General features: G+C 42.3%; 1 protein-coding gene across 1 annotated transcript in view; it reads left to right on the top strand.

The window, feature by feature from the left end:
• The window catches only part of PYGO1 (pygopus family PHD finger 1), a 51531-nt gene that overhangs the window by 7321 nt on the left and 21127 nt on the right, over window positions 1–23083 (top strand). The gene's annotated exons all lie outside the window — the stretch shown is intronic.

Raw genomic sequence — 23083 nt, 5'->3', positions numbered from 1 at the left:
TTCACTCCCCAAATGGCTGCAACAGGGGAAGTGATGGGGGGAGATAGAGAGAATCTTCCATCTGTTGATTTATGCCCCAAATGGCTGCAATGGCCAGAGCTGGGCCAATCTGAAGCCAGGAGCCAGGAGCTTCTTCCAGGTCTCCCTAGCTAATGCAGGGCCTAAGGACTTGGGCCATCTTCTGCTTTCCCAGGCCACAGCAGAGAGCTGGATCAGAAGTGGAGCAGCTGGAACTCGAACTGACATCCATATCGGATGTTGGCACTGCAGCTGGTGGCTTTACTTGCTACACCTCAACACTGGGCCCAGGAAAGGCTTTTTTTGTTTGTTTGTTTGCTTTTTAGTCGGTTCATATAAAGGCTAGGCAGTTATCAGGAAAGTGAGTTTGGTTTTAGATATATTGAATTTCTACTTGGAATATTCCAGTGTATGCAGTGGATATACTGTACATGGTTTGAAGCAGAGGCAGTGGTCTGAGCCAGAAATAGAGATCTGGAAGTCATCAGTAAACAAGTGAATTCTAATTAATATCTTGGGAGTAGATGCAGTCACCCCAGAGACTAGAAAGGGAGAAGAGAAAAGCATTGAGAACACTAGCTTTGGAAACACTAACATTTTGAAGAAGGGAAGGAAAAGAAGACCCTGAAAAGCACAAGGTGAAATGAATAGCAACAGAAGTAGCTAAATAAATAAGTAGTGCCACAGATAAATGAAGGAGAGAATTTATGAAGGGTCAATAAAAGAATTTTGTTTTTAATCTGCTGAGTGAAAGCTATCTGTTTGTGGAATGTCCAATTTGCTTTCTGTGTCATAGAGAACATGACCATAATTTTATAAAGTGGTCCAGACTCATTCCTCACTCTCATCCAACACTGTTCTGAAACCCTAGAATATTTTTCTTTTTCTTTTCTTTTCTTTCTTTTTTTTGACAGGCAGAGTGGACAGTGAGAGAGACAGACAGAGAGAAGGTCTTCCTTTCCCTTGGTTCACCCCCCAATTGCTGCTGCGGCCGGTGCACCATGCTGATCCGAAGCAGGAGCCAGGTGCTTCTCCTGGTCTCCTATGCAGGTGCAGGACCCAAGGATTTGGGCCATCCTCCACTGCACTCCTGGGCCACAGCAGAGAGCTGGACTGGAAGAGGAGCAACCGGGACAAAATCTGGCACCCTGACTGGGACTAGAATCCGGGTGCCGGTGCTGCAGGCATAGGATTAGCCTAGTGAGCCGCGGCGCGGCCATAGAATATTTTTCTCAATGTTTTGAATCCACTGGCTTCTTCACCTTTATAATCACTTCTGTAGTTTAGGTTTTGCTTATGTCTTTGATTATTAGAATAGCCCCCTCATTTATTTCCTGGCTTCTTCTTTTGTCTCTCTTAATCCATTTCCACATTGCTACTGCTAGTTAATGAATAACTAATATCTACTAAGAACTTATGAAGTCCTTGATAAGTGGTTTAAATGGGTCATCTTACTTAATCCTATCAATAATCCTATGAAATTGATATTACTATCATCCTGGGTTTGCAGTTGATGAATTGATGCTTAGAGAGATTAAATAATATGTGCTTAAGTAGTATTTCCAAGTTTACTCAGTCGCAAAGCCGGAACTCAAAACTCTGGGGTGCAGATCTTAGCCACTGTATCTGCCCTGCTGCTCCCCAGACATAATATGCTGTGTTACTCTCTTGTAAAATTATTCAGTGGTTCCCCAATTGCCTTTAGAATAAAAATCCAGCTTTCTTAAATTGGCCTTTTTGATTTGGCACAGGCCCACCACTTAGTCTTTGTCCCTCATCCATGAAATGCCCTCCCTTGTCTCCTGGGTACATTCCTGAAATATTCATACTTACTCTCTAGGTCATGTTGTGATTTTTCTTTCTTAAAAACTCTCTACACATTGTCTTCTTTCTGCTAGACATTCTCTTTTTTTCCCTGTTGGTAAAATACTCATCCTTGAAGGTTCCTCTCAAGATGTTTTCCCTGAATTCTTCCTCTAGTCAAGATTAGGAGAAGAATTTCTTATATTCCCTCAGTATTCTGTGCTCATCTCTATTATAGTATTTATCATATTAAATTTAAGTTAAATTGTTTCCTCTAGGTTATGAGACCCTTACAGTGAGAAATTATTAGTTTTATTTCTGTATTCTCAAAAGATCAACAAATGTTCCTGAAAACTAATTTGATAAACATTAAAAAGAGATTTCAGTAACTTCAGAAAATTAGTTTTCCTGGTTTGCTTTTCCAGGGATTTAGAAGTTACCTGTTGGGGAGATTATATAATTTTTTTCTAACATTCTTATTCTAGACAACCCAGGTGGTCTTGAGTCATCTTTACCATCAAGGTTAACTTTAAAGTATAGTTAAGAGTTGTTTTATCTGGGGCCGGTGGCACAGTGGGTTAATGCCCTGGCCTAAAGTACCAGCATCCCATATGGGTGCCGGTTCGTGTCCCAGCTGCTGCACTTCTGATCCAGCTCCCTGCTGTGGACTGGGAAAGCAGTATAAGGTGGCCGAGGTCCTTGGGCCCCTGCACCCATGTGGGAGACCTGGAAGAAGCTCTTGGCTTCAGATCAGCGTAGCTCCTGGCGTTTCAGCCAAGTGAACCATCGGATGGAAGACCTCTCTCTCTGCCTCTCCTCTCTCTATGTAACTCTGACTTTCAAATAAATAAGTAAATCTCTCTAAAAAAAAAAAAAGAATGATTTCGGGTCTCTTTTCCTATCCCCAGTTTCAGTTGATGTGCTAATTGCAGCATTATGACTCTGAGCCCAGCTTCCAAGATTCTTATCCCAGCCCTGCCATTTATTAGCTGTGTGATTCTTTGCAGGTTATTTACACTCTCTGTGCATCAGTTTCCTCAGCTGGAAAATGAGAATAATCATCATACTTATCTCATGGAGTTGTTTGAAGGATTAAATGAGTTAATACAAAGTACTTAGAATACTGTCTGGTACATTCTAAGCTATCTGTTTGCTATTAAAATTAGAAATAGTGGCTCTAAAATATATATTCTTTTAAGTAATGTGATCACCATTCTCTTTTGTGTATGTTTAATGAGTCATTAAGTATAAACAATCTACAGCAGGTTCTATTTTGATTGGCAGCAGGTGTGAAGAGAACAGAAATGAAGATTTCTCATTCTAGGAAGAAGATAGTGAATAACAGAAAATATTTTAAAGGCAAAAACCTCTCAGGTTTTACAGTTTGCTGGAAAAGACAATTAGAAGTTGTTTATTTGAATAATATTTTTGAGTATTTACAATATTGTACCTCATGATTTCTGAAGTTTTTTGTCTAAAATTTTGTCTTTGTCATTAAAAATATTTATTTATTTGAGAGGCAGAGAGAAAGAGTTCTTATTCACTGGTTCATTCCCCATATGCCTGCTATGGCTAGAGCTGGGGCCAGGGCCCAAGCTAGAAACTGAGAATATAATCTATGTCTCCCATGTGGATGATAGGAACTCAGTAGCTTGAGCCCTTACCTCTGCCTCCAGGGTCTGCATTGGCAGGAAGCTGGAGTCAGAGCCAGAGCTAAGAATTTAATCTGGGTACTTTGGTGTGGGATATGGGTCTCTTAACTGCTAAACTAACCACCTGCTCCCAGAATATTTTGTTGTTTTTTAAAAAAGATTTATTTTGTTATTTATTAGAGAGGCAGAGTTATAGAGAGAGGGAAAGAGGGAGAGAGGAGGAGAGGTAGGGAGAGGGAGAGGGAGAGAGGGAGGTCTTCTATCCACTTATTCACTCCCCAAATGGATGCAATGGCCAGAGCTGGGCCAATCCAAAGCCAGGAGCCAGGAGCTTCTTCTGGGTCTCCCACATGAGTGTAGGGGCCCAAACACTTGGGCCATCTTCCACTGCTTTCCCAGGCCATTAGCAGGGAGCTGGATCAGAAGAGGAGCATCTGGGACTTGAACTGGCAACCATGTGGGTTACCAATGCTGCAGACAGAGGCTTAACCTAGTATACCTAACCTAGTATACCACAGCACTCGCCCCAGAAGGTTTCTTTAATAAAAAACATTGATTAACAGAGGTGTTACTGTATAGTCAGCTTTTCACACAAATACCATCCATCTACTCTAAAAAGTTTTACTTTTGTAAGCAAACTTAAATTCCGTGGACCTTAGTAATGCAGACATCTTTACTTAGGGGAAAATAGCTAGCACAGGAAACTGGAGGTGTTGAAAGGTTTCTTTTTTATTATTTGAAAGAGTTATAGAGAGGCAGAGAGAGAGAGAGAGAGAGAGGTGTCTTCCATCTGCTGGTCCATTCCCCAATTGGCCGCAATGGTCAGACCTGGCCAGTCCAAAGCCAGGAGCCAGGAGCTTCTTCTGGGTCTCCCACGTGGGTGCAGGGGCCCAAGGACTTGGGCTATCTTCTATTGCTTTCGCAGTCCATAGCAGAGAGCTGGATTGAAAGTGGAGCAGCTGGAACTCGAACTGGTCCCCATATGGGATGCTGGCACCGCAGGCAGCAGCTTTACCTATGTGCTATGCCACATGTTGGCCCCGATGTTGAAGGGTTTCTGAATTTAATTTACTTATTGTCCAGGTTGATCTGTATACAGGTTATCACATAATAGACATATTCTGCCTTGCATTTTATTGTATTTTTATGTGTTTATTCATTTATAAAGATTTATTTATTTGAATGGCAGAGTTATAGAGAAAGAAGAGACCGAGAGAGAGAGAGAGAGAGAATCCCCAAGTGGCTACAACAGCCAGGCAGCCAGGACTGGGCCTGGCTTCTGGGTATCCCATGAGGGTAGCAGGGACCCAAGCACTTGGGTCATCTTTGGCTGTTTACCCAGGTGCATCAACAGGGAACCTGATAGAAGTGGAGCATCTGGGACTTGAATTGGCGCCCATGTAGGATGCCAGCATTACATACAGTGGCTTCACCTGTGATGCTAAAATGTTGGCCCCTCCACCTTGCAATTTGAAAGAACATAATGACACTTTCATCTCAATCACATAAAAGGCCATTTTACCAAATGCTGTCTGAAATTTGTATAATAATAATATACTTGCATAATGATGCTTAATATTTTAATTTCATGGGCAGACTTAGTGTTAGAAAAGTTTATGTCTCAAATAAAGATAAACCTGTTGGGGTGCTGGTGCTGTGGTGCAGTAGGTTAAAGCCCTAGCCTGCAGTGCCAGCAATCCTATATGGGCACTGATTCAAGTCCCGGCTGCTCTGCTTCCGATCCAGCTCTCTACTATGGCCTGGGAAAACAATAGAAGATAGCCCAAGTCCTTGGGCCCCTGTACCCGCATGAGAGACCCAGAAAAAGCCTCTGGCTTCAGATCAGTTCAGCTCTGGCTATTGCAGTCATTTGGGGAGTGAACCAGTGGATAGAAGACCTCTCTGGATCTACTTCTGTCTCTCTCTGAATCTACCTCTTTCTGTAACTCTGTTTTTCAAATACATAAAACAAATCTTAAAACAAAAGATAAACCTGTTGGTTAATGTGTTCATGTCTGTATGTGAATAGAGTAAGCTGACATTAGACCTCAGACTTGGCCGGCGCCACGGCTCACTTGGCTAATCCTCTGCCTGCGGCACTGGCAACCCGGGTTCTAGTCACGGTCAGGGCACCAGATTCTGTCCCAGTTGCCCCTCTTCCTGTCCAGCTCTCTGCTGTGGCCCGGGAGTGCAGTGGAGGATGGCCCAGGTCTTTGGGCCCTGCACCCGCATGGGAGACCAGGAGAAGCACCTGGCTCCTGGCTTCAGATCAGTGCAGCGCGCCGGCTGCAATGCACTGGCCATAGCAGCCACTTAGGGGGTGAAGCAACAGAAAAAGGAAGACCTTTCTCTCTGTCTCTCTCTCTCACTGTCCACTCTGCCTGTCAAAAAAAATAAAATAAAATAAAATAAATAGACCTCAGACTTCTCCATTATCATGAAACACAATGTTTGAATACCAACTGAGGGTGTTGACATTGCTAGATATTAGATATTTGGTAAGGTTTTAATTACTATAGAAACTAAATTGGGAGGGGCTTCTGGTATTGTTTAGTCGAAAGGAAAGCAAAATGAAGACTAGTAGTTGAGTGCCTACAGTGTGCCAGGCAATCTGGTAGGCTCTTTATATATTTAATCAACATAAAATACATAAACCAATATGATCTGGAATAATGACAAAACAAGTCAGAATGAAGGAAAATATTAATCATAAAATATTTCTAATATAATGCAATCGTATTACTTATGAGAACAGTCAGTGTCTCAGCTTGGCCTACTATCAGGAAATACTGTCGACTGGTTGGTTTAAACAAGAAATCTTTGTTTTTCATAGTTCTGGTACCTGGGAAATCTAAGATGATGGTATCAACTGATTTGGTTCCTGCGAGACCCTGCTTCCTGGCTTGTACACTATTGGCTTCTCACTGTGTGCTAATAGGGTCTTTGCAGTGTGTGTTTGTATGTGTAAAAAGGGAGAGAGCACATACATTCACCTTGTTTTCAAGGCCCAACCCTCATGACCTAATTAATCTCCCAAAGGCCTAACCTTGAATACTGTCATATTGTGATTAAGACTTCAATATATAAATTTTGAAGGGAAACATTTAGCTCATATATAGAAGGATTTCAAAAAGTTCATGGAAAATGGAATTAAAAGTATAAATTATTTGATCTTGATCCCACTTAAAATTTTCATTAAAAGCTCTGCTCTTGTCTGCAAGTAAACTGGGTATAAAGTATTCTCAAATATTTTTAATTTAATGGACAATATACGTATTGTATAAGAAGCACACAATAGTTTTGCAGTACAATTTCAAAGTATGTACAAATTGGAATGCAGAGGTTAAATATTGATGTATGTAGTGACACCATTTTTAACTTTAGATAAACTGCACATAAAACTTATAATTCAAATATTAACCAATCTGAAAATTTTACTACACTTGATCTTAGCCAAAAGGCTGAAAAGCAATGAAAAGTTTACTTCTCGTAGTAGTATAAAATGATACTTTGGGGTGCAAATTTTTTGCTGAACAAACTATAGAAACATTTAAAATAATCATTAAAAGCAATATTAGAATTTTTAAAGATCAGCTATAAAAGTTATATTGTCAGTCACTACCTTCCAAAATAGTCTCTAACATAGAATTACCTTGGATACAATAGTTTTGGCATCTGTTGGGCACAAAGGTTGTTTCACTTTAAATTTTCAGTCAGAATTGTGTAAATTAAATCAGTTAAAATGTCTGCAGTTTGTAAACTGAATGTAGATTATTGTAAAAATTAAGAGAGGGAGTTAGAGAGGAAAGAGGAGGAAAGGTGGGAGTGTGGGTAGGCTGGGAAGTATCACTATGTTCCTAAATCTGTATATATGAATTATATGAAATTTGTTTACCTGAAATAAGAAATTTTTAAAAAGTCTATGGTCTTAGCTATTGTTGCTGCTGTTAATTGTCAGTCCTCTTCAGTTAGGACACAAGCAAGATTTTTTCCTTGCAAATTGACGTGGATAATCTGCCAACTGCAGGCTTCATCTTCAGTATTATCTTGTTCCTTCTTAAAATGAGTTATCTTTTTTTTTTTTTTAATTTGACAGGTAGAGTTATACACAGTGAGAGACAGAGAGAAAGGTCTTCCTTCCGTTGGTTCACCCCCCAAATGGCCGCTACGGCCAGCGCTGCACCAATCTGAAGCCAGGAGCCAGGTGCTTCCTCCTGGTCTCCCATGCAGGTGCAGGGCCCAAGCACTTGGGCCATCCTCCACTGCCTTCCCAGGCCACAGCAGAGAGCTGGACTGGAAGAGGAGCAGCCGGGACTAGAACCTGGTGCCCACATGGGATGCCGGCACCGCAGGCGAAGGATTAACCAAGTGATCCATGGTGCTGGCAGAGTTATCTTTTTTCTTTTCTTTTTTTTCTTTTTTACAGGAGTGGATAGTGAGAGAGAGAGACAGAGAGAAAGGTCTTCCTTTACTGTTGGTTCACCCTCCAATGGCCGCTACGGCCGGCGTGCTGCAGCCGGCACACCACACTGATCCGAAGCCAGGAGCCAGGTGCTTCTCCTGGTCTCCCATGCGGGTGCAGGGCCCAAGCACTTGGGCCATCCTCCACTGCACTCCCGGGCCACAGCAGAGAGCTGGCCTGGAAGAGGGGCAACTGGGACAGAATCTGGCGCCCCGACTGGGACTAGAACCCTGGGGTGCCGGTGCCGCAGGCGCAGGATTAGCCTAATGAGCCCCGGCCCTGGAGTTATCTTTTTTAAACTGTTGATTTCACTGGGAGCATTATTCCTATAAACTTTTTATTAAGCATCAGTGATTCTACCACTCTTCACCCAAGCTTCATCATAAATTGGATGTTTATTCTTCAATTTTAGCAGAGTACATGTTGCTCTTATAAGAGCACTTTTCTAACTGATGTCTTACGCTTTTAGTGCCCCAAACTAGATCTTGTTCAGAAATGTTAAATTAGTACAAATATTTTTGGTGCAAAAAAATTCTGAAATTCATGAGAATTTTTTCATAATACACATTTTCCGTTAACATTCTGAAGACGCCTCATCTAGTCAATACGATAAACCATTAGTGTAAATAAACTGACATTAAAAGATGAATAGTTAGGGTCTTGTGGGTTTAGCCACCACAGTTTAAGTTCTGGCTACTCTGCTTCTGATCCAACTTCCTGCTACTGTGCTGGAGAAGGCAGGGGAGAAAGGCCCTAATACTTGATCCCCTGCCACCTCCCTGTGAGACCCAGATATAGTTTCTGGCTCCTGGCTGTTATGACCATTTGGGGAATGAACCAGTGGTTGGAAAATACCTCTCTCTCATAGTCCCTCTTACCTCCCCCCTCCCACCTTGTAAATCTTGAAATAAGTAAATCTTGAAAAAAAATGAATAGTTAAATTACATAAAAGAGGCAGGCATTTTACACAGTGGTACTATTCAGGGGGCCGGCACAGGCCAGCATCCCAAATGGGCACCGGTTCAAGTCCTGGATGCTCCACTTCTGATCCAGCTCTCTGCTAGGCCTGGGAAAGCAGTAGAAGATGGCCCAAGTCCTTGAACCCCTCACCCGTATGGGAGACCCAGAAGAAGCTCCTGGCTCCTGGCTTTGGATTGGTCCAGCTCTGGCCATTGTGGCCAACTGGGGAGTGAACCAACATATGGGAGATCTCTCTCTCTCTCTCTCTCTCTCTCTCTCTCCCCCTCCCCCTCCCTCCCTCCTCCTCTTCCTCCCTCCCTCTTTTCTGTCTGTGTAACTCTTCCAAATCAATAAGTCTTTAAGATAGATAGATAGATAGATAGATAGATGCTATTCAGGATACCCACATGTCATATCAGAGTGCACTGGCTCCCATCCCAGCTCCTCCACTTCTGATCCAGCTTCCTACTGTTGTGCACCCTGGGAGGTAGCAGGTGACTCAAATATATGAGTCTCTGCCTTTCACTTGGAAGACCTGGACTCAGTTCTGGGCTCCTGGTTTTGGCCTGGCCCGACTCTGGCTGTTGTAGGCATTTGAAGAGCACACAAGTACATGGAAGATCTCTCTTTCTCTTTATTCTCTGTGTCTCTCTACTTTTCTAATACAATGGGGGAAAAGCATAAACAGCCTAAAGTAAATTTATAAAATGCTTATAAAATATTCCACATTTTATAAAAAGTACTTATAAGTAGAAAAACAGTATAGGGGCCAGCACTGTGGCATAGCGGGTAAAGCTGCCACCTGCAGTGCCAACATTACATATGGGTGCCAGTTCGAGTCCTGGCTGCTCCTTTTCCAAACCAGCTTTCTGCTATGGCCTGGGAAAGCAGTGGAAGATGGCCCAAGTGCTTGGGCTCCTGAACCCATGTGGGAGACCTGGAAGAAATTCCTGACTCCTGACTTCAGATCAGTGCAGCTCTGGCCCTTGCGGCTATTTGGGGAGTGAGCCAATGGATGCAAAACCTTTCCCTCTATCTTTCTCTCTCTCTCTGCTTCTGCTTCTCTGTAGATCTGCTTTTCAAATAAACAGATAAACAAATCTATCTTTTCAAAAAAAGGAAAACATACATTGAATTGTTATCAAGGAAATTATTTTTTTAAAGATTTATTTATTTATTTGAAAGTTGTAATGAGAGAGAGAGAAAGAGGAGAGACAAAGATCTTCCATTTGATGATTCACTCCCCAAATGGCCACAACTGCTGGAGCCGAGCCGAGCCGATCTAAAGCCAATCCAAAGCCTAGAGCCAGGAGCCTCTTCCAGGTCTCCTATGTCGGTTCAGGGGCCCAAGGACTTAGGCCATCCTCTGCTGCCTTCCCAAGCACACCAGCAGGGAGCTGGATCAGAAGTGGAGCAGCTGGAATTTGAACTGGTGCCCACATGGGATGCCAGCACTGCAGATGACAGCTTAACCCACTTCACCACAGTGCTGGCATCTGTTGAGGAAATTCATAATTTTTAGAGTCTTTGGATGGGAAAAATTTGCTTTAATTGGCAGACCAAACTCTCCTATAATCCTGAAAGGAGAGACACAACTTCAGCTTCCAGCTCAGAATAAATACTAAAAGGTGAAAAGAGAGCTAAGAGTATTATTTTGCTTAATTGAGATTGATTGGGTAATAGAGGGTAATATTATTAATAGCTAAATTTTCTTTGCTTTCTTTTTATTTTATTTATTTTTTATTTTTGACAGGCAGAGTGGACAGTGAGAGAGAGAGACAGAGAGAAAGGTCTTCCTTTGCCGTTGGTTCACCCTCCAATGGCCGCCGCGGTAGGCGCGCTGCGGCCGGCGCACCGCGCTGATCCGATGGCAGGAGCCAGGTGCCTCTCCTGGTCTCCCATGCGGGTGCAGGGCCCAAGGACCTGGGCCTTCCTCCACTGCCTTCCTGGGCCATAGCAGAGAGCTGGCCTGGAAGAGGGGCAACTGGGATAGAATCCGGCGCCCCAACCGGGACTAGAACCCTGTGTGCCGGCGCCGCAAGGCGGAGGATTAGCCTGTTAAGCCACGGCGCCGGCCCTCTTGCTCTGTTCTTGATATCATTTTTTGCCATTTCTGGAGTGAAGAGATGAACTGAAATAGAAGTATTAACAAGTAAAAGAATCAATGTGTAGCAGTACTTTTAGCAGTCCCCTTTTCTTGGCTCTGTGCCACAAATTCAACCACTGGCTTGACAGACATGGTTTATCTTATGACATTAACGGCAAATAGGAATAAAAAATAGAGAGAGCCATGCTTTGGTACCACAATTTATTAAGATAACCTAAATAGGGTAAAGGTAAGGCCAAGAGTCAGAACCATGTAAAGTGTTACACTCTTCAGTGTCTATTAATGTAGTATATCCAAATACCACAAGCATTACTCTGAAATTAAAAATACTATTAAACCTAAAAACCCAACAGAATTTAACAGTATGCCGCAACCAGCACCACCACTCATATAATTAACCCTAAACTGTCATAAACTGGTGAAAGTTTTGAATAAAACCTCACAAAACCTACAACAAACATGGTACTTAATAAAAATGTCATAATGCTTATATGACATAGTACTTACATCATTATACTTAAATTAAATTATACTTTAATCATGACTAATGATTTGAAAAAATTATTTCAACTGTAAGAACCTAATGACCAACATTCAAAGAGCTCACCCCCTAACTAAGATTATTACCTAGTCATTCATTGACTTACTAATTCCATCAAACATTGCAGCATGGTGGAATTTTGGTTCTTTTTTAGGAGTAGCTTGCATTGCATATCATTACAGGACTATTCTTTTTTTTTGGACAGGCAGAGTTAGTGAAAGAGAGAGACAGAGAGAAAGGTCTTCCTTCCGTTGGTTCACTCCCAAAATGGCCGCTAAGGCCAGAGCGCTGCGCCAGTCCGAAGCCAGGTGCTTCCTCCTGGTCTCCCATGCAGGTGCAGGGGCCTAAGCACTTGGGCCATCCTCCACTGCCTTCCCGGGCCACAGCAGGGAGCTGGACTGGTAGAGGAGCAAATGGGGCAGAATCCGGCACCCCAACTGGGACTAGAACCCGGAGTACCGGTGCCGCAGGCGGTGGATTAGCCTAGTGAGCTGAGGTGCTGGCCTACAGGACTATTCTTAGCTATACATTATACTTCAGATACAACAATTGTTCTATCACACTATCTGTTGATATGTAAATGATGGCTGAATCAGCTGGTGTTTATATTCTGTAGAGCACCATATTTTTAATTGCTTATTTATACATGTAGATTAAGGCTATACTGTGTCTCATGTTTTTCTATAAACCTGAAACATCAGGATTGTCTTATTATTTGTGGTCAAAACTGTAATATTCATGGGCTGTGTATTATGATTAAGACATTTTTCTGGAGAGCAAAATACAAAGACAATAATTATAAACTTGTTATGAGCTATTCCATGTATATGTGTTTGTGTATATATATATATATATGTGTGTGTGTGTATATACACTAACCTAGTAGAATGAGTGTGAGGAGGATTCTTAGTTCTTCACTTTTTTTTTTCCCACTCATTATTCCCCTGTAGTCATTACTCACCTACTTTTTTCATGAAACAGAATCAAGCTACCCTTCAGGAATCTCTTCTAACGCAAAACCCCATTTTGTCCTTGTTATAAAATTAAATACAAGGCTGGCGCCGTGGCTTAACAGGCTAATCCTCCGCCTTGCGGCGCCGGCACACAGGGTTCTAGTCCGGTTGCCCCTCTTCCAGGCCAGCTCTCTGCTATGGCCTGGGAAGGTAGTGGAGGATGGCCCATGTCCTGGGGCCCTGCACCCACATGGGAGATCAGGAGAAGCACCTGGCTCCTGGCTTCAGATCAACGAGATGTCACGCAGTGGCCATTGGAGGGTGAACCAACGGCAAAGGAAGACCTTTCTCTCTCTCTCTCTCTCACTATCCACTCTGCCTGTCCAAAAAAAAAAAAAAAAAAATTAAATACATTCTAGATTTATTCCATACTGCTGTTCCTACTTACCTAGTCCTATTCTCCCCCCCCCCTTTTTTTAAAGAATTCCCAACAACTATATCCAGAAAATTTTCTCAACACCACTCTCCCTGTATCAAACCAGAATGACACTTCTTATTTGCTAATGTAATATCAAAATGATCCTTTTCTAAAAAAAAAATTATTTATTTATTTGAAAGGTGAAGTTAGAGGAGGAAAAACAGAGAGATCTTCCATCTACTTGTTTACTCTCCAAATGGCCGCAACAGCCAGAGCCGGGCTGGTCCGAAGCCAGGAGCCAGGAGCTTCTTTGGGGTCTCCCACTTGGGTACAGGGGCCCAAATGTTTGAACTATCTTGTGCTGTTTCCCCAGGCCCATTAGCAGGGAACTGGATTGGAAATGGAGCAGCTAGGACTTGAACCGGCGCCTATATGGGATGCCCACTACACCACAGCGCTGGCCCCACAATCATCTAAAATTAGAAGGGATCCTAACCCTTCTGGTTTCAATCTTAATTCTACCATTTATTCAAATACCTCAGTTATAAAAAACAGTGTAACATTATGTGGTCTAAGTGAATCCTGGTAGCTGATATCACACTTAAATAAATTATAGGACAACCAATCAGACATCCTTTTATTATTATTGACCAAATGGCATTATTCTTGTATTAATACAGATCACCAGTTTAATTGAAATCAAGCCCCTTAACTGAAGAGTCCTTGTAGTATATTTGATCTTGTAAACCAAAAATGGAGACCACTTCTCCCTAGGGCAATCAAGGAAGAACCCTGCTTTAACACTAGTACCCACAGCTGAAATTCTATTTAAGCTATTCCCTGATTCTTATACTTAAAAGCATATAATTTACCCTACAGTACTATGTCAGTATTAATAAAAACAAACTTCTAGCACAGTATGTGCATTGTGTATTATATGCCTTATCCCAGTAATGTATTAGTACTTTTTATGCTTGATCAAAATAGTACATGTATATTTGATTATACATTAAAGTACTCCATGCACATAAGCATGTATATAAAACTCTTGAAGTACATAACACATTGTTACCTTATGTAAAATAATCCACTATATGAATATTATATAACATATATGGCCCTTAATCTTACACAAAGCATGTTATTAATCATACATGGCATATTAAGTCAAATCAATTCTGAACAGCATACTCAGTGCCTCTAATATTTGTCTCTTCTATCAGGCTTCAAGAAACCAGCAACATGGTTTGGAAAGTGTCTCTCTTCTCACTCCATGCACATAAAACCTGGTTTCTTTACTGAAACTGTACCTGGCATCCGTTTCTTGCTTCAGGGCCATAAAACTGAGCTTGCCCAGTGGTTCCCCTTAAATAAGACATCTTGATGAGGGGACTGAGGTTGTGGCATAGCAGGGTAAAAGCTACTACCTGAGATGCTGGCATCCCATATTTGTGCTGTTTCACGTCCTAGTTGCTCCACTTTCAATCCAGCTCCCTGCTAACAGCCTAGGAAAAGCTCAAGTGTTTGGGCCCCTGCCACCCACATGAGAAACCCAGGAGAAGCTCCTGGCTTCAGCCTGGCTCAACCCCCTGGCCATTATAGCTATCTGGTAAGGGAACCAATGAATGGAAAACCTGTATCTGTCTGTATCTCTGCCTTTCAAATAAATAAATCTTTAAAAAAAATAGTTCCAACTATCAGAGTTTTCAGAGTTTACAAGAAACTTTGATTTCTGGAAAGTGAGCAGAGACAGTAGATACCATTAAGAGTACATTTTGTCCATTTTGAAATTACAGCTTTTTAATTTAAAATTATAGTTCCTCAGTATTCTTAAGAATATTGTGGGGCCAGCGCCACGGCTCACTAGGCTAATCCTCCGCCTGCGGCGCCGGCAACCTGAGTTCTAGTCCCGGTCGGGGCACCGGTCCTGTCCCGGATGCCCCTCTTCCTGACCAGCTCTCTGCTGTGGCCCAGGAGTGCAGTGGAGGAAGGCCCAGGTCCTTGGGCCCTGCACCCGCTTGGGAGACCCGGAGAAGCACCTGGCTCCTGGCTTTGGATCAGCGTGGTGCGCAGGCTGCAGCATGCTGGCCGCGGCGGCCATTGGAGGGTGAACCAATGGCAAAGGAAGACCTTTCTCTCTGTCTCTCTCTCTCACTGTCCACTCTGCCTGTCAAAAAAAAAAAAAAAATATTGTGACTGGGGCTGGCGCTGTGGCATGGCGAGTAAAGCCGCCACCTGCAGTTCTGGCATCCCATGTGGGCACCAGTTCGAGTCCCGGCTGCTCCACTTCCGATTCAGCTTTCTGCTATGGCCTGGGAAAGCAGAACAAGATGGTCCAGGTCTTTGGGTTCCTGCACCCGCTTGGGGGAGCCGGAAGAAGCTCCTGGGTCTTGGATTCGGATCAGCACAGCTCTGGCTGTTGTGGCCAGCCGGGGAGAGAACCAGTGGATGGAGGACCTCTCTCTCTCTCTGCCTTTCCCTCTCTCTGTGTGTAACTCTGACTTTCAAATGGATAGATAAATATTTTTTAAAAATTAAAAAAAGAATTTTGTGACTAGTAATTCAGATATATTTGATTATATATTAGAGATTATTAATAATTTTATTTTTAGGAATTATGTGTTTTATTTATACTTTTGGTAAGATGAAATACTCATAACAGATGTTAAGATACTTTGAAGCTTGACATATTGGCTTATTTATATAACCACTTTATTATTTGATCTCTCAGATCATTCTAATTCTTTTTCCATACAAGACTCATCAGAATCTCTAGGTATTCAGATGCAAGAACAACACATTTGTCTGCTCAGTATGTCTTCATAAAGACTTTTAAACTGCAATCATCAGTTCATTTTAGATGGGCCACTATGCATTTTATAAGAAGGTAATAAGCTTAGTCAAATCTGAACTGTCACATTTTAATAAGTGACCTTGAGGAGTGAACTGGATCTCAGTAAAAGTACTGAGAATTCTCAAATAAACCCAATCTTGGAGAGAAGCAAATTAAATGAGTAGTATTCTCATTCCTTTATTGGGAAAAAAAAGAGTGAAATAGAAAAAAAAAATAAAAATAAAGATCTGGACAAAAGAAAAGGAACCAGGAAGACAAACTGAATCAAGGGATAGGGAAATTAGATACGCCCCTCACCCTCCTCTCAATCCCCTGCCATGGGAATAGATTACTATACCTCCTAACTAGGTAAAACTTGGGCATTAGAAGTCTGGATAGTTCAAAGAAACCTAATAGTCTAATCTGACTCACTAGTATAAGTAAAGATTCACATAAAAATGAGTAAGTTGTGTTTATTCTAGGAATATTAGGGTGAATTCAACATTAAAATAAAAAAGAAAAACCACATAATTTTCTCAATGGATTCTGCGTACCACCTAAACGAAGCAAACAATCTGAAATGTGAAGAAAAGGAGTTAAAAATGTCACCCATGTGACAAATAAAAGGTCTGGACAAAGCTATGCAAACACAGGAAAGAAAAATAAAAGAATGACAGCTATGCAAGCATACTAAAGCAAAGTAATTGACTTCACAAAAGGAAGGAAGAAAGAAACTGCATGCAGAAGACAGAAAGACTCCTATTGTACTCACACATGCTTCAACTGATAATTTATTAGGAATATGCATTCAGAGCTCATAGACAAGATATTATAACAAAATGAGATGAAAGGTAATTATAAGCCCAAGGAGACAAATTTAGGATTAAAACAAATTATTGAGGTGGGTGTTTGGTGCAGAGGTTAAGAATCTGTTTGGAATTCCCGAATTCTGTTTCAGAGTGCCAGGGTTCTAGTCCCTACTCTGCTTTTTTTTTTTTTTTTAATCACTTTTTGTTTTTAACGATTTATTTATTATTTGAAAGGCAGAGTAGAAAGACGGGGAGAGAGAGAGAGAGGTCTTCCACCCGCTGGTTCATTCCACAAATGACCATATGGCCAGAGCTATGCTGATCCGAAGCCAGGGGCCAGGAGCTTCTTCTAGGTCCCACATGTGGGTGCAGGGGCCTAAGGACTTGGCCTATCTTCTGCTGCTTTCCCAGTCCACAGCAGAGAGATGGATCAGAAGTGGAGCAGCCAAGACTCAAACCGGCGCCTTTGGGGATGCCAACATTACAGGTGGTGGTTTTATCCACTATGCCACAGCGCTGGCCCCTCCTACTCTGATTCTAACCCAACATCCTGCTAATGTGCATTCTGGGAGGTAGCAGCTTATGGCTCAAATAATGGCTCAAATACTTGTCCCTGTAACCCACATGGAAGATCCAGATTGAGTTCTAGATTCCTAGCATTCATTGGCTTGGCCCTGCCCCAGCTGTTGCAGTCATTCGTGAACCAGCAGATGAAAGATCTCTATCTGTCTCTGCCACTCTGGCTTTCAATTAAATTACTTAATAAAAAATCCAAATTACTAAACAATTAAAATATTAGAAATAAGGAATAGAATAGAGAAGACTGAGAAATATAATGTTAACTGCCGATGAAAGGACAAAAAGTAAAGTCAGAGGAGCTATCTAATACATGTGAAATAAAAAAGTTTCTCTAGGGGCCAGCATTGTGGCACAGGTTAAGCCACTATATGCAATGCTAGCATCTCACGTGAGTGTCGGTTTTTCTCAGCTGCTCCACTTCCAATCCAGCTTCCTGCTAATGATCCTGGGAAATTAGCAGAAAGTAGTTGTGTACTTGGGCTCCTGCCACCCATGTGGGAGACCTGGATGGAGTTCCATGCTCCTAGCTTTAGCTAGACCGAGCCCTGGCTGTTGTTGGCTATTTGAGAAGTGAACCAGAAGAACCCTTTCTCTGTCTCTTCCTCTCTCTCTGTAACTCTGTGTTTCATATATTTAATGTCTTAAAAATTTTTTTCTCTAACACAATGATAAATTAGTGCTGCTGAACTAGAGTTCTCAGCAAAAAGAACAGAAAAAGTATTGAAAGATGTAATTTTAAAAGTCAACTCAAGCTGGCACTATGGTGTAATGGGATAAGCTTCCACCTGCAGTGCTGGAATCCCATATGGGCGCCGGTTCAAGTCCTGGCTGCTCCTCTTCCTACCCAGCTGGCTCCAGCTATTACGGCCATTTGGGGAGTAAACCAGTGGAAGACCTCTCTTTCTCTCTGTCTCTCCCTATCTCTGTAATTCTGCCTCTCAAATAAATAACAAAATCTTTAAAAAAAAAAAAAAGTCAACCCAAGGAAGCTAGTGTTATGGCGCAGCAGGTTAAGCCACCTCTTATTCAGTGCTGACGTATCAGAGTGCCTGTTGAAGGCCTGCCTGCTTCCCTTCCAATTCAGCTTCTGATTAATACTCATAGGAGAGCAACAGAAGGAGGCACCTGCCATCCATGTGGGAGACCAGGATGAAGTTCCTAGCCTCTGACTACAGCTTGGCCCAGACCTGGCTATCATGGCCATTTGGGGAATGAACCAGCAGATGGAAGATCGTTCTGTGTCCCTTTGTCCCTCTCTACCTCTGCCTTTCAAGTAAATAAATAAATGTTTAAAAAGTCAACCGGAAATAAACATAATTTAATCTAGAGATAGAAAATACCCTGGAGGCCAGAATGGTGGCATAGTGGGAAAAGCTGCCACCTACAGTGCTGGCATTGCATATGGGTTCCGGTTCAAGTCCCGACTGCTCCACTTCCAATCCAGCTCCTTGCTAATGCACCTGGGAAAGCAGAGGAGGATGGCCCAAGAACTTGGGCCCCTTTACCCATGTGGGAGACCCAGAAGAAGCCCCTGGTTCCTGGCTTCGGATTGGCCCAGCTCCAGCTATTGTGGCCATTTGGGGAGTGAACCAGCATATGGCAAATATCTCTATCTCTGTTTACCTCTGTCTCTTTGTAACTTTGACTTAAAAATGAGTAAATCTTTAAAAAAAAAAAAATACCCTCCTAAATGGGAAGAAAAAGTAGAATAAAATGTGAGATTAAGGTGCCACCATATGGTGCCGGTTCGAGTCCTGGCTGCGCCACTTCCAATCAAGCTCTCTGCTATGGCCTGGGAAAGCAGTAGAAGATGGCCCAAGTCTTTGGGCCCCTGCACCTGCATGGGATACCCGGAAGAAGCGACTGGTTCCCAGCTTCGATCAGCCCAGCTCTGGCTGTTGCAGCCATTTAGGGAGTGAACCAGAGTTTGGAAGGATGGAAGACTTTCTCTCTCTCTCTCCCTCCCTCCCTCCCTCCCTGCCTCTGGTTCTCCTTAACTCTGCCTTTTAAATAAATAAATAAATCTTTTTAAAAATGTGAGATTATGGGCCAGCATTGTGGCAGGTAAAATGGCTGTCTGCAATGCCAGAATCCCATATGGGCATTAGTTCAAGTCCACATCCTATCCAGCTCCCTGTTGATGCACCTGGAAAAGCAGCATAAGGTGGCCCAAGTGTTTGGGACCCTAGCATGCATGTGGGAGACCTGGAAGAAATGCCTGGCTCCTGATTTTAGCCTGACCCAGCCTTGTATATTATTCAGAATCTGGTCCAGAGACAGAAACTGTATCAGTTACTTTTAACAAAGAATTTAATATTAAATATTGTTAATAGATATTGAACTGGCTAAAATAAGATACCGAAGTTTTCACTGAGGTAGAAACTGGGAAGCAGCTACTATCCCTAAGGTTGTTGGGTGAAGAAAGAAGTTAGAATTATTAAAGTATATAAACTCAGGAGCCTGTAGTGTTTAAATTCATATCTCTGGGTGGGTGTTGTGGCACAGTTGTTGAGATGCTGCTGGGAATATTCACATCCCAAATTGCTGTATGAGTTTGAATCCTGCCTTTGCTTCCTATGCAGCTTCTTGCTAATGTGTCATCCTGGAAGGTAGCAGATGATGGCTGAAGTACTTGGGAGACCCAAATGGAGTTCTGAATTTCTGGTTGCCTTGTTCAGTCTGGTTATTGTGGGCATTTAGAGAGTAAACCCATGAATGGAAGACCTCTCTGTGTCTTTTTTTTTTTTTTAAGATTTAGTTATTTATTTGAAAGGCAGAGTTAGAGAGAGAGAGAGAGAGGTCTTCCATCCACTGGTTCACTCCCCCAAATGGCCACAATGGCTGGAGCTGGGCCGATACAAAGCCAGGACCCAGGAGCTTCTTCTGGGTCTCTCATATGGGTGCAGGGGCCCAAGGACTTGGGCCACCTACCTCTTTCCCAGACCATAGCAAAGAGCTGGATTGAAAGACGAGCAGCCAGGGCTTGTACTGGCTTCCATATAGTAACTAAAGCCGGCACTGCCTTTCAAATAATTTTCTTTTTATGACTTATTTATTCATTTGAAAGTCAGAGTTACACAAGGAGAGATCTTTTCATATGCTTGTTTGTCCCCAATGCCCACAATGACCATGGGTGAGCCAGGCCAGGCTGAATCCAGGAGCTTCTTCAGGTTCTCCCACATGGGTGCCAGGGACCCAGATACTTGGGCCTTTCTCTGCTGCTTTTCTCAGGCCATTAACAGAGAACTGGATTGAAACTTGAGCAGCCAGATCACGAACCAGTGCTCCTATGGGATACCGATGTTGCAGGTGGCAGCTTCACATGCTATGCCATGACTCTGGCTTCTTAAGTCTTTTAAAAAAATAAATAGGCCGGTGCTGTGGCTCACTAGGCTAATCATCCGCCTGCAGTTCCAGTACTCCGGGTTCTAGTCCCAGTTGGGGTGCCGGTTCTGTCCTGGTTGCTCCTCTTCCAGTCCAGCTCTCTGCTGTGGCCCGGGAAGGCAGTGGAGGATGGCCCAAGTGCTTGGGCCCTGCACCTACATGGGAGACCAGGAGGAAGCACCTGGCTCCTGGCTTTGGATCGGCGCAGCGCACCAGCTGTAGCAACCATTTGGGGGGTGAACCAACAGAAGGAAGACCTTTCTCTCTGTCTCTCTCTCTCACTGTCTAACTCTGCCTGTCAAAAAAAATAATAATAAATAAAATAAAATAAATAGATAAATGGGAGCTGGTGCTGTGGCATAGTGGGCTAAGCCTTCTCCTGCAACATCAGAATCCCATATGGGTGCCAGTTCAAGTTCTGGCTTCTCTTCTGATCCAGCTCTCTGCTATGGCCTGGGAAAACAGTGGAAGATGGCCCAAGTGCTTGGGCCCCTGCACCCACATGGGAAACCAGTATGAAGCTCCTAGCTCCTGGCTTTGGATCAGTACAGCTCTGGCCATTCAGGCATCTGGGAAGTAAGCCAGCAGTTGGAAGACCTTTCTCTCTGTCTCTCCCTCTCTCTGTAACTCTACTTCTCAAATAAATAAAAGACTTTTAAAAAATAAATAAATAATACAGGGTTGGATCAAAATTTGCAAATCAATAAAGGCAATACATCACAGTAACAAACTGAAGAACAAAAAACAAGTGATTACCTCAACGGATGATAAAATACAACATGCTTTCATGATGAAAACCTTAAGCAAATTGGGTATAGAAGGCACATTCCTCAACACAATTAAGGTGATTTATGACAAACTCATAGCCAGCATCTTATTGAATAGGGAAAAGTTGGAAGTATTTCCACTAAGCTCTGGAACCAGACAAGGATGCCTCCTCTAACCACTGCTATTCAATATAGTCCCAGAAGCTTTAGCCAGAGCCATTAGGCAAGAAAAAGAAATCAAAGGGATACAAATTGGAAAGGAAGAAGTCAAACTATCCCTATTTGCAGATGACATGATTCTATATATAGGGGATCCAAAAGACTCCACAAAGAGGCTATTGGAACTCATAAAAGAGTTGGGTAAAGTGACAGGATATAAAATTAACACATACAAATCAATAAATTTTCTGTACACAGACAATGTCAAGGCTGAGAAAAAACTTCTAAGATCAATCCCATTTGAATAGCTGCAGAAAAAAATTAAATACCTTGGAGTACGTTTAACCAAGAAGATGAAAGATCTCTGATGAAAATTACAAAACATTAAAGAAATGGAAGAAGACATAAAAAATGGTAAAATCTTCCAAGTTTGTGGATTGGAAGAATTAATGTCATCAAAATGTCCACACTACTGAAAGCAGTTTACAGATTCAATGAGATCCTAATCAAAATACCAAAGACATTCTTCTCAGACCTAAAAAAAAAAATGATGCTAAGGTTAATATGGAAACATGAGACATCCTGAATAGCTAAAGCAATCTTATACAACAAAAACAAAGCCATAGGCATTACAATACCAGATTTCAAGACATATTACAGGGCAGTTATAATCAAAGCAATCTGTTACTGGTACAAAAATGGAACAGAATAGAAACTCCAGAAGTCAATCCACACATCTATAACCAACTAATCTTTGACAAAGGAGCTAAAATTAATCCCTGGATCAAGGACACTGTCTTCAACAAGTGGTGCTGGGAAGATTGAATCTCTGCATGCAAAAGTATGAAAAAGACCTCTACCTTAAACCTTGTACAAAAATAAACTCAAAATGGATCAAGGGTCTGAATCTATGACCTGAGACCATCAAATTACTAGAGGAATACATTAGGGAAACCTCCAAGACATTGGCATAGGCAAAGACTTCTTGGAAAAGACCCCAGAAGCACAGGCAATCAAAGACAAAATAAACAAATGGGGTTACACCAAGACGAGAAGCTTCTTCAGTGCAGAAGAAACACTCAGTAGGGTGAAGAGGCAGCTGACAGGATGGAAGAAAATATTTGCAGACTAAAAATAAACAAATAAGCTCAGATCTCTGAGAAAGGAGTACTGCTTTCCAAGTGTTGGAAATACTGCAAATTAGATTTAAATACTGGAACTACTGTGACTGGGAATAAACTACCACTGGAGGGCAGTAGAAATGAGGCTAGGTTGCCACGAGGGACAAGAGGAGCATCTTCTTAATTTTCCTCCAGTCTTGCAGTTTTCTTATAGAACCTCCTGTTGGCACAATTTGACAGGTCTAGCAAAATATAGAATGTTGTGTTTGAGTGGCAGAGTAATATTTTTTTTCTTTTTATCTATATGCATGGCTTATCCTTCTTTGTAATGAATGTGTCTATTGCCTATAAAAACAAAGTTATTAAAATTTTTTTTGTTGGGGCCGGCATTGTGGCGTAACAGGTAAAGCCACCACCTGTGATGCCGGCATCTCATATGGGTGCCAATTTGAGTCCCCGTTGCTCCACTTCTGATCCAGTTCCCTACTTATGGCCTGAGAAAAGCAGTTGGAAGATG

The sequence above is a fragment of the Lepus europaeus genome, chromosome 11 (assembly GCF_033115175.1).
Source record: "Lepus europaeus isolate LE1 chromosome 11, mLepTim1.pri, whole genome shotgun sequence".
Taxonomy (NCBI): Eukaryota; Metazoa; Chordata; class Mammalia; order Lagomorpha; family Leporidae; genus Lepus; species Lepus europaeus.
The sequence above is the reverse complement of the archived record's forward strand: the minus strand, read 5'-3'. Positions and strand labels throughout refer to the sequence as shown.